Genomic DNA, 12,364 nt, shown 5'->3' with positions numbered 1-12,364 from the left:
AGAGATGGACCTAATTCCAAACCTAGGCATTACCATCTCCCCCCGGTGCACCCATTGGGAAGTGGCCCCTTGTGACTATCTGCAGGCCCTGAACCTGGGCCTGCATCCACAACACCAGCACCACCCGACGGGTCTACTAGTGACTGGAGTACTGGGGTAAGGATAAGGTGTCACCCACAGGGACCTGATTGGAGAAGCTCCAGAGTCCCTGATTGGGCCAAGTACACTATTTAAGCTAGAAAGAGACACAGTAATGCATTCGATGAAGTGAGCTGTAGCTCACGAAAGCTTATGCTCAAATAAATTTGTTAGTCTCTAAGGTGCCACAAGTCCTCCTTTTCTTTTTGCGGATACAGACTAACATGGCTGCTACTCTGAAAGCTGTCAAGTAAGGTGTCTGTGCAACAAGGTGAGTCCTGGTTTGCTGCTACCACAGACCCTGCTGTCTGCTACCTGACTTCTAGTCTTGTACCGGATCCCTACCCTGTTCCCAGCTCCCACCCTCAGCCTCATCCACTCCCTGTATCCTATCACCCTGGTTCCCAACGGCCCCAGCTCTGACCCCTCCTGCCTTGCTTCTTACACCCAGGGCCTGATTCTCTATTGCCCTGTGTCTTGCATAGTCATTGATAGCAGCACAAACGGGATATAAAATGCTGCCATTGTGAGCAGGTGCCATTGAGCACTCGCTGTGCTACATAAAATGCTGAGCAATTTGAGTCTCTGTCCATGCTTCGAGGTCGTTAACCTTTCCTTACGCGCCAAGGAGTCGGCCCTTGAGGAACTCCAAATCCCCTCTGCATGGTGTATGTCATCTCCCTCCTTCCCTCCCTACAGGCCTTTCTGAATGAGAATGGCCCCAGCGCCACTTGCTTTGAGTGTCCAAATCTTGCCAATGGCTGCAAATATTGAAGCAACCAGCTGAGGCCACAGTAATGTAAAATCTCTCGCATCAAGTGGATGGAAGGTAAACGCAGCTGGGCTGCTCCACAAAGGAAAGATTCAGAGCCAGCCCCCTCCTAATGCCTAATGGGAGGGGACTCTCTTAAAAGACAGACTGGGCCTTGAGTTACCTTTATTGGATGAATATGAATTGCAAACGCTCCTACCCCTGTTCTAGCCTCCCTGCCTAGCAGGCAGTGCAGCCTGCAGCCACACCACCGCTGGCTGGGATCCGGTTCCACCTGACAAGCTGAGCATGATTGGGTTGGGTCCTTACTTGGAGAAGAGACCTCAAGGGGGAAATGCAAGGTGCTCCAGGAAGTGCTGGTCATGACTCAGAAGGCGTGGCGCTCTTCCTTCTGAGTCAGTCCTTGTGTATTGATTAGTGGCATGGCCTTGTCTCTCTGAGAAGTCCTCCCAGCCCAGCCTTCTGACCACTCGTCACTTCAGCTCTCCAGGGTGTTTTCTGGAAGAGCAGGTACGTTTTGAAATTTGGCCAAGACACCAGGGCTAATTTGGGTAACGAGCTTTTGCCTACTGAACAGTCTCCTTTGTGCTTCGATTGGATGCCATGCTGTTCTTCACTTCCTGTCCTAAACTGCTGCCAAGTGCTGTGGGGCATCAGATGACTGTTGTCTGTCAGTGAATCATGCAGGTCGGTGTATCAGGAGGATTGGAAGGTGCTCTGTAAATTGACGCAGTAAGGAAGTCACTATTAACTGTTAAGCTGTCACCCTTTCCACTCCTTTAACAGTCATTGTTCTGAGGGGGGGGAGGGACTCTATCCCTGCTTCTCTTTCATAAACTCCCTCGGTGGAGTGACAACTCAACTGTACTGCCATGGCGAGGCTCCCAAGCAAATCCATGAATAAGGCAGTGGTGATGAACGCTTGGGGGTGGGGGGGGAAGAAACCAGAGCTGCAGCCCCAAAACTAGCAGGGAGCCGGGGGTCATGGCCTCTGATCTCCCATGGAAAATCTGGAGAGGCAACGACCCAGTGCTAATTATAGAATCTTAGAAATGTAGGACTGGAAGGTACCTCAAGAAGTCATCCAGTCCAGGCCCCAGCACTGAGGCAGGTCCACGTAAGCCCAGCCACACAGTGTAGTAACGGGGTATAAAGTACCTCCTTACTGCTCACAGTGCAAAGAAGAGAGCAGCCTTCACTGAGCCACTGCACCCCTTCCTACCCTGTGGGTTGTCAGGGGTAGGTAGGTACCAGACCCTGACTTCCTACCCCTGTTGTGCCATGTGGGGTCGTGCAATAATCAGAATGACTAACACATAGTAATGTTTGTGATCCCAGATGACTGATTTTTAAAGACAAATTATTAAAAAAACCAAACAAAGGCTGTGCTTCAGAGGAACTCCCAAAGAACTGTCGTCTTTTGCAACAGCCATCCATGTTCTCACCGGGAGTGGGTCCATGGGCTGCTATCAGCCACCCTCTGTCTGAGGCACTAGAGAGTTTTGTAGCTCATCCCCCTTTACCAGGATGTAGCCTTGTTGTATCAGGAAAAAGGTAGGGCCTAAGCATGGAGGAGATGGTGGGGATAATTCATCCTACCACCACCAGGCAACCTGGGCACCTCCAAGACTTATCTCCTACAACCACACAATGAGAGCTGAGGACCTCTTGTGTGCTTAAAAGGTGGAGCATTAGGCAGGTCAGACCCAACTGTTCTAGATCAGAGGGTCGGATTGCATTGTTCCAGATCAGAGGCTCTGTCCCCATTACATTCACTGTTCTTCTGTGCCTGCAGCCTCTGATTAGGGATAATCAAAGTGTAGAAAGTAAGAACTTTCAGCCCAGATTCCAAACTGGAACCAAACCTCTGCCGAGACTGGAAAAAGTCTGGATACCTTCTGAGGGTGGGTTTTTTCATGCTCTTCATGATTACCTGAGCATAGATGGAAAACGAAGAGCCAAAATACACCAAGAACAGCAGTTCAGTGCTATTTGGATCCATCAGAAAGGGGGCACCTATAAGTTTCATTAAAAGGCCTGGCACAAAACTTTCCCTAGAGTGTGTGTTTTTTTGTTTTTTTTTTTTGGGTGAGTACCATCCAAGTCAAACATCTGAATTTTTTCAGTTTTATCCATTATTGCCTCTGATCCCTAGAAAAATATGTTTACCTAATCCAAATACCAGCCCAACACAACCTAAACAATTATTGTAACACTACCGCAGAGAGCAAACACAAAGCCAATTGAAAAACAGACCCCACAGTGTATAAACAACTAGCACAATTCTAGCAACACATGCATGCAGCCAACAACAATTAACGCACACACCAGTAATCTCAAACTCGGTTACACTTGCAAATAATCAAAACTGAAACCAACTGCACTACAAGAAACAACTGAAAACAATTTAGGAGGGCAGGAGATACTTGGTCCTTTGTTTGCTCCGGCTGCTAGTGCCAGAGACAGCAGAAGAGAATAAGGGTTGAAGCAGTTGAAATGTGCATCTGTTTTGTGCTATCGAGAGTGTGATGGATGCAAAGAAAGACCAATGCATGAAGATAGTGGGAGGGGCAAAAGGAATGTTTGCTGCAGGGAAAGATCAAAAAATAAGAGACCTTATCAACGTAGTTTAGGCCTAAAATATTTTTCTTTTAAAGGGTTTTACAACTCACACTGAGCGATGCTCCTGTGCTGAGCATGAGGCCTATGCCTCACTTAAGTTCTAGTTGGAGGTCTTAAGTGTGGCAGCGTATACTCCCTCCACAGGGCTGAATTTCACCCAAAGCGAAATACTCTCAGCCATATTAATGGCATGCCTCCCATTAGAGGCCCAGAGCGTGGGCGGGTGGGGAAACCAGAAGGGAGATGCATTTTAGTTTCACAATTCTAAGACAGTTGCACGCAATGGAAAGTGGAAAAAAAAATATTACACTCTAAGGTAGGGTAAAGCCTTACCTCCCAGGGCTGGTTAATCAAGGCTCCTGCTCTTCGAGCCAGTGGCCACAGGGTCACTCAGAACATTGTGGTTGGAGTCCCCAGTAGATGCTCTGCCTATCAGGCAAATTTCAGCTCTACCAGTAAGCAGGAAGCGATGAGTTCAAGGCCTCATGCTCACAGCCTGCCCACCACGAAAGTTGGTTGTGATTGGCCTGCCGCTGTGTCTGGGTCCTGATCCTGCACAACCTCCGCATACTGTAGGCCACAGAAAATGACCAGGCCTCTTTTCTCATCACTTTGCCCAGCCTACATCTTGGTCCTCAGTTCTACCCGTGCGCTGCCCAAACCTCTCTCCTGGTGGCTCCTGCTCCTCATTTGCCCCCTTTTGGTGATGCTCCCACACCACCCCCTGTTCTCACAATCATCACTGGCCAGGCCCCTTTCTGCCACTAGTTAAACCCGGTTCCACAAGGCCTACGTGCATTAGTGTCCTCACGCAATGCCATCCAGCACTCCCTGTGCTAATGGTTCAACGTGACAGATGGGGAGTTATTCCACTGCATGGAAATATATGAATGAACAGGGGTGGCAGCTCCATAAGCCTGAGGCAGGTTGGGGAGAGGCCTGGTTCTCTCACACCGGTGTAAATGAGGAGGAATGGCACTGGAACAAATGGAGTTAAACTGGCATAGGGAATTCAGACTCTGTACTTGGGGCTGTTCGTGTGGTACCTGCTCGGTGGACAAGCACTTGATTATTACTGCTAGAGTAGCACCACTGGGCTGGGCACTGGACATGCACATAGTCCCTGATCTGAAGAATTTAGTGTCTCAATAGATCAGACAAACAAAAGCCCCCAGAGGAGATGTAATTGACTAAACTTACCCAACAGATAAGTGACAAAGGCAGGATTAGAACCCTGGGGTCCTTAGCACCAAGTTAGTGCCTGCCCCACTAGACCATGCTGTTTCTCAGCAAGCAGGTATCTCACTCCAATACTTTTAACCAGGGCTAAACATTAGAGGCTGTGTTTTTGTTTTGTTTACTCTGGTTTGTCTATTTTAATATACTTTGTAATTTAAATCCTTAGAAGAGGAAGGGAATCCTCTGGCCACCAATCTTGATCTCTGGCCTTCTGGATGATTAGAGTAGTCGCTTCCTTTTTTGCCATGAACTACCAGGACTAATTGGGAAGCCAATGTTTTGTTACTGACTTAAAATACAGTCTTTTTAATCGAGTCAGGACAAGTTTGGTTTTTTTACAATGCTGTAGTTAGTCTTGTTGTTTTGCCTAGATTCGGACTTTCCAGCCACAGGGAAATATTATTTATGGCTTTATTGCTTGCCTCACTTTTATGTTATAATTTGGAAATGGAAGTGGCTGTTTCCCACCCATGGAAGAGAAATAGCAGCGGCAAGTATTATGGACTTCTGACCCACGACTGGATCAAACCACTGGATCTGAATTTTGCCTCATTCTATAAGGGGCAGATCCAAACAACACAGAAGTTTCAATCTGATTCTTTAAACAAAATAAGGTCCCAACCACTCATGCATGTGTTTAACTTTACACACACAAATAGTCCCATTGCTCTTCCCATACACAAAATGACTCAGGTTCTTAAATTTTGCAGGATTAGGCCTTTATTACACTGTTTGGACCAGATGCTTAGCAATAGGCACCTGTCAAGGGCAGGAGAGTTTGATGCTGTTTTATTCATCATGTTAGATTGCTGAATGTGCGGGGTGGCTGTAGCTTAACAGGCCTTGGTAGTGTTTGTCTAGTCCTGAGTCACTCGAATAAAACTAGTTCTAAATGAAAACTAAAAAAGCAAAGCCCAAGCCTTATAAACTGACAAGAGATCATGGCCTGAAACGCTCAATCTGTGAGCAGTCATTTAACTGTGAATTTTTACCAACTACACGGAAAGCATTTACAATTATTATTTGTATTTTGGTACTGCCTAGAGCTCCAGTCATGAACCAGGACCCCACTATACTAAGGGTTGTACAAATACAGAATAAAAAGACAGTCCCTGCTCCAGGAACAATTTGTATAGTTGGGGTGCTGAGAGCCATTGAACCAATCTGTAAACCCTGTATGTGCTGGAAACCACTTCAAGCCAGTGGGGTGCGACAGCACCCCCAGCACCCCTAGTTCCAGCACCGAAGCCCTGCCCCCATAGACCTTACAATCTAACTAGACCGCAAGGGCTGTATTTCCAAGTGCTCAGCATCTGCAACCAAGGCCAGATTTTCCACAGAACTGAGCTCCTATTTAGGCACCAAAATTAGTGGCCGGGTTTTCAGAAGAGCCCAGCACACTGGGGGATGAGTTTTTTTGGAAAAAATCTGCCCATCGGTGCCACGGTGGGAGCTGCTGCATGCTTTTGAAAAATTGGTCCTTTATTAAAGTGCCTAAATGGGAGCTGGGCCCTGGAAGATCCAGCCCCACTTGTGGGTGCTGGGCACTAGGCAATACAGCCCTGAGTGCGCCTTGAAAACCTGGGTCTGAAGTGGTATGTTAATAAGATGGTGTGTGCGAAAGGGGAGGACAACATGAAGACAAGCCTAGGTGTCCTGCACTGGTGTAATGGTAAAAAAAAAAAAGTTGGTCAACAAGCAAACTCCATGTTCCCCAAATGAGAAGCGGGTCGGTAACCAGAACTTCCCAGGGTTTACCCTCAGCGGTGTGCGGGGAAGAGTGGAGGGGGCCCAACAGCTAAGTAGTCAGGGAGACAGGAGCTAATCCGGGGGGAGTTTGGGGTCTGGTTCCACCTTGGGGTGCCGTTGACTTGTGCACAAGGCTGCTCTTGGGAAAGGCTCCGGGGAGCCAGGAAGGGCAAGGGGAGGCCAGCAGGCTGGGGTCAGAGCAGATGCCCGGGGAAAGGGCGAGGTCCCCGGGCTCAGCTCCCCGCCCCCCAGCCCTGAAGCCTGGGTCAGGGGCGCAGCGTGGGAACGCAGGGCTGAGCAGCTGACGGCCTGGGCCCCGCCGGCTCCCGGCCGGCTCCCCCAGGGGGCGCTGCCGGGGGAGGCTGAGCAGCGGGGCCTGGCGTAAGCCCGGGGCAGGCGTGGGCTGGGGCGCGAGCCGGTCTCTCTGGCCGGGAACTGGAGCCGGGCGCGGCGCCAGACCTGACGTCAGCAGCGCAGTCCGAGGCCGTGATTGGGGGGCGGGCGCGAGCTCTTCTGCTGCAGCCCCAGGGCAATGGCCAGGCCTGTGCCCCCCGCCCGCTGGCAGGGCGGGTCTCTGCCCCCCCCAGGAGAGCACCCCCTTCTCCAGCGTGGAGAGACCCCCCCCACCGCCCATGCATGAGAGGATCCCCCCGAGGGGAGACCCCTTATATCCCCCTATCCCCTCCCCTGCCCCTAGAGGGGCGCCCCAATAGCCCAGCCCCTTCCACCGGAGGGGAACCCCAGTATTCCAGCAGACTTCCGACAAGGGGGCCCCCAATCCCCCAGCCCTTCCCAGCAAATGGGAACCCCAATCCCCCATACCCCAGCCCCCTTCCAACAAGGGGGACCCCCGTCCCCTCCTTCCAGCAGAAGGGAACCCCAGTATCTCAGCCCATTTGCAGGAGAGGGGGACCCTAATACCCCAGCCCTTTCCAGCAGAGGGGGACCCCAATCCCCCATACGCCAGCCCCCTCCTTCCAGCAGAAGGGAACCCCAGTATCCCGGCCCTTTCCAGCAGAGGGGGACCCCAATACCCTAGCCCCCTTCCAACAAGGGGGACCCCATCCCCTCCTTCCATCAGAAGGGAACCCCAGTATCTCAGCCCAGTTCCAGCAGAGGGGGACCCTAATACCCCAGCCCCCATGCCCCACCCCCTTCCAACAAGGGGGACCTCCGTCCCCTCCTTCCCGCAGAGGGGAACCCCAGTATCCCAGCCCGTTTCCAGGAGAGGGGGACCCTAATATCCCACCCCCCTTCCAACAAGGGGGACCCCCGTTCCCTCCTTCCAGCAGAAGGGAACCCCAGTATCTCAGCCCATTTCCAGCAGAGGGGACCCTAATACCCCAGCCCCCATGCCCCACCCCCCTTCCAACAAGGGAGACCCCTGTCCCCTCCTTCCCGCAGAGGGGAACCCCAGTATCTCAGCCCATTTCCAGCAGAGGGGACCCTAATACCCCAGCCCCCATGCCCCACCCCCCTTCCAACAAGGGGGACCCCGTCCCGTCCCCTCCTTCCCGCAGAGGGGAACCCCAGTATCCCAGCCCGTGTCCAGCAGAGGGGGACCCCCATAGCCCAGCCGGTCCGGGGGGCGCTGTCCCGGTCCCTGGCCGGGGGAGGGCCGGCCGGGGCTGGAGGCCATGTGAAGGAAGGGAGGGAGGGGGAGGGCGCAGCCCAGCCCAGCTGCCTCCTGATTGACTCCCAACTTTCTGCTCCTCCCTTGCACAAACTTTCCCTTCCCTGCGCCTGGCTCCCTGCGCGGATTCCGGAGCCAGCCGCGCTCCCCGCATTCCTGCTGCCCCTGTCACCCCCACCGGCTCCGGCACCCCCTGCTCGCCCGCGGCCGGCCGAGCGCTCCGGAGCACGGGGCAGGTAAGCGCCCCCCAGCCCGGGAGGGTCTTTCTTTGCTGAAAGGCGAGAGGCGGCTGCTAGCCATTGCCCCCCCCCGGGGGGGGGCACACACTCTTCTCCCCCCCCCCCAGCTGATCGCTCTGGGTGGGGAGGGGCTCCCCCATGGGGTTCACACTCCCGCCCCCAGCTGATCTCTCTCTGTGGGGAGGAGGTTCCACCAACACTTCCCCCCCCCCGCTCCCCCAGCTGAGCTCGCCTGTCCTGGGGGGCCCTGTCCTAAGATTAGTTAGGGGGAAGAGCCCCCCGCAATCCCTACCCCGAAACTGCAGCTGCATGGGGCAGCCCTTCCCACTCTGCCTGGGCACTGGAGCTGCTTGCGGGGGCCTGGCCTGGGAAGGGATCAGCCCCATTGGAACACTAGAGAGGATGAGGGGGTGGAACTGCCCCCAGCCCCTTCTCCCCACCCCCCAGTGGGTTTGAGCCTCCCCCCCGGGGAAGCTGGTGGGTTTCACTCTGTATTAGCTGGGGTCCTTTGGTTGTGGAAGGACATTGTATCCATGGCCCCCTCTGCTGCCTCCTCCCCCCTCAGTGTTTACCCTCGGCCTGGAGGGGCTCATTTCCCCTCTGGTTAGTGGATTATTATTTTTTTAAATCCCAGGATTCTCTCTCTTCTCCCCACCCCCACCCCAAATAATTCAACAGTTTTCAGTTTCAAAACATCCAATCGCTCCCTCGGGTGCTCTCGCTTTCTGCCCTGCGCCTGCCTCTCACTTCAGTTTTAAGTTTTTAAGTCAATGGCCTGTGATAGATTTGAATTTATATTTTTGCTTCTACTTTGCGCCTCTGGGCTTTGACCGTGTGATTGCTGGAGCTACAGTTCCAAAGAGGCCTTGCGTGCAATATATGATCCATAGATAGCGTGCGTAGAGCCAATAGGTTGCGTTATATAAACTGCCTCCTTTTCCCTCCAACGCGCTGCAGTAGCTCCCCCAAATATAACTGCTTCCCCTTCTGACTCCGGAGGGTATTATGTCTGTCTTTAGCAACTGCATTGTGTATATGCATGTACAACACATCCATATCACACACATACACTGGAAGATAATATGCTGGCTGTGTATTACACACTTTGTGCCTAGTCACACAGTCACAGTACTAACGAGTCATTAACTAGATGCGTAATTTTCAGCCGTGCATCAGGTTTGCAATATTTTTTCATACTCTTGCTTTTTGGGGTAACAAACAAAGTAAACTTAGTTATATGAATCTCCAAAATAACATGCTCATTTGTGTATGCGTTTCCGTAGGTAACCATGCAGGTTTGGGTTAACTCTGTGTAAACTAGGTTGCATACACAGAAAGGGCATAGTGGGTGTCATTTCGGAGTCAGGCGTGAACATCAATATTTTGGGGCCCTGGGGGTGGTGTGCCGGGGGGAGGGAAGGGAATGGTGCCCAGAAACATGGCTTTGGAGGCCTTGTTGGACAACATTGCTTGTCAAAAAAAAAAAAAAAAACCAACCCCATCTCCACAGAAAATACAGTTCGGATTGATTAGTTCTGGGCAGCTGACCCATAGTTCTAATGAATTAACAAACAGGGAAATGGCGAGCACAGAGGGCAGGGAAGAAAAGTGTGAGGTCCCAGTGGGGCTTCCTTTTGTCTATCATAAATAAGAGCAATGGTACATAGGTGGCGGGGCTGGGGGCAGGGCAGTGGCTGTCTGTTCCTCCCCCAGAAAAGAGAGTCAGTCTAAATTGGATAGTTTTGAGGTAAGTGGCCGTGGCCCTGTCCCCCATCTTGCCGCCGATCTGTGTGCAGAGCCGTGTGGCGTGAGTCAGGGTTTTAAATGCTGCAACAGAGAACGTCTTCCCGTCTCTGCTACCCCCGGCTTGTATGTGGAGAGGGAGCGTTTGTGAGGTGGCTCTAAGGAAGCACATTGTAGTGGTGGCTGAAGTACTTTGCAATGGAGGTGCTGCCTTAGGGGGAGACCTCGTAGCCAGGTTGCCGCCTCTGTAGATAACTGGTCACGGCTCTGTAGGGACGTATTGCCGGTCGAGCAGGCCCAGACACGCAGGCACTTGTACCATGCAGGGAATGCCTCTCTAGAAAGCAATAGCTGGGTCACACTTTATGCTGTGGAGTGATATCCAAGTGCCCTGCTCTTGTCTTCAGGAGCCATTTAAAGGCGTTCATGTTGTTTCTCCCCCCAGTGCAAACCCTGTTGTGACAAAACATTCACGCTTCTCACCAGGCACTTTTCTGCCTCCTGTGAGGTAGGCTGGTATCGTGACCCCCATTTTGCAGATGGGGAAAGAGAGGCATAGAAAGGGGGAAGTGACTTACCCAAGGTCACAGAGCAGGTCATGGGCTGCTGTGACTAGAATCCAGGTCAGACTCCCAGACCTGTGCTTTATCTACATACCAGTCTGTCCTTTCTTAGCTCTTAAAATGGATAAATGCTAATAAACCATCATAAGGGTAGTGTTAGGAAGGATCTCCAGCACCTGCCATGCTTCATAACCCCACTCAGCGGCTGGAGTATAACTCTCCTGTAGAAGAATCAGTAGTATAAAGTAGATATATTCTATGTAAGTAGTCACACAATGTAATTTAAATACTAGGTAAAGATAAGAAGGGGTGTGTTTGTATGTATTGATATCTTGTATTTATAATATAATCTCTAACAGCTAAGGGCAGGTATCATTCAGCCTGGCAATTTTCATACCAAAATGCTTTCAAGGAAACCACCGTCTCATAGCATCGCTCTTCACCCTAAAGAAACTCTGGATCTGAACTTAAGCGTATAGACTAAGATGATCAGATCATAAAAGAAAGCAAGGTTTGGCTGGGCCTTTTTGTTGATATGCTTAGATTGGGGGGAGGAGGGAAGGGAATGGATACAAAGGAGAATTTGACAGTTCAGGGCCTTGGCATACAGGGATTCAGGTCCTTTGGCCTCTGTGTCATCTAACTGTATCCAGCCAAGCTGGCAGGGAGCGACAACTTGACTCCATCTGATGTCAGTTTGGTGGCCTTAGTGAAATGAGTTGGATGAGTTTCCATTCCTAGCAGGCAATGAATGGCCCTCGATGCTTGCAGTTGCAGCAGTGAGCCCAAGGACTTGCTGTGCCGTGGAGACTGGAATATCTTCTCGCGGCTACTAGGATCTTTGGGGCTCAGGGTTTGCGTGTGTGTGTAGCTTCTTCTGCCACTGCCCATGCTGTACCTGCCCTGTGGAGAGACCACTCCGTTCTGCCAGGGCTGTCGGGCTGGCACCGAATATGCCTTTAATAAAAATAACTCCTAACAAATAGGGCGGGGGAAATCGCCCTGTATGTCCTGGGTATTTCTGGTGCACTCGTCACTAGGCCCTGCTTGTCTGACTCTGGTGCTCCAGACCACGTGCAGGGCTGCTCCTCTGAGTCTCTGTAAATACCTGGCATTTCTTTGTGGAAATATTGAGTGTCTGTGACTAGCTGAGTGTGCAGGGGGAAGGAGGAGGGGTTTGGCTGAGGTGCTGGCAGGTGAGGCCCAGCGCCAGTGGCTTTGTTTGGTAAGGTGCAGGCAGAGGATCCCCCTCCCTGCTGTGCTGAGAAGAATCTACCAGCAGGTACGTTACTTACTACCTTCCTCATCCCCTTTATACTGGGTACTCTAAAACCCCAGGCAGCCTACAGCTGGATTGTACCAGCCACCCCTTTGCTCCCAGCCATCAGAGGCACGAAGCTTATCTTTTTGCTTCAATCGCACTGCCCGTAAGCAGCGATGAACAGAAAGCAGCACCTCCTTTTGGTGACAGCCGGAAGCGGGTGCTGCTTCCCCCAGGTGTACCAGGCCTGTGGAGACCCAGTAAGAGAGGTGCATCCGAAAGCCTAATTGGGGCTGTGACACGCTGGTGACAGCGGGAGATGGTGCAAGCGGCGGCTAGCAATACAGTGGAGGAAAAATGATTCCCAGCCAATGTGAGAACAAGTTAAAGCTGCACTTCCTGGGA

The 12,364-nt window shown here is 51.9% G+C and overlaps 1 protein-coding gene across 3 annotated transcripts in view; it reads left to right on the top strand.

Moving 5' to 3' along the window:
• Positions 1-8,198: 8,198 nt before the first annotated feature.
• TEAD3 (TEA domain transcription factor 3) overlaps positions 8,199-12,364 on the top strand; it is a 57,179-nt gene continuing 53,013 nt past the window's right edge. Inside the window, exon 1 of one of the 3 annotated variants that reach the window (XM_075122004.1) lies at positions 8,199-8,389. The gene's annotated coding sequence lies outside the window, so the exon portion shown is untranslated. The remainder of the gene's footprint in view (positions 8,390-12,364) is intronic. The other 2 variants (XM_075122005.1, XM_048827090.2) reach the window with 2 other exon arrangements.

The sequence above is a fragment of the Caretta caretta genome, chromosome 21 (assembly GCF_965140235.1).
Source record: "Caretta caretta isolate rCarCar2 chromosome 21, rCarCar1.hap1, whole genome shotgun sequence".
Taxonomy (NCBI): Eukaryota; Metazoa; Chordata; order Testudines; family Cheloniidae; genus Caretta; species Caretta caretta.
Note: the sequence above shows the minus strand (reverse complement) of the source record. Positions and strands in the feature narration are given on the sequence as shown.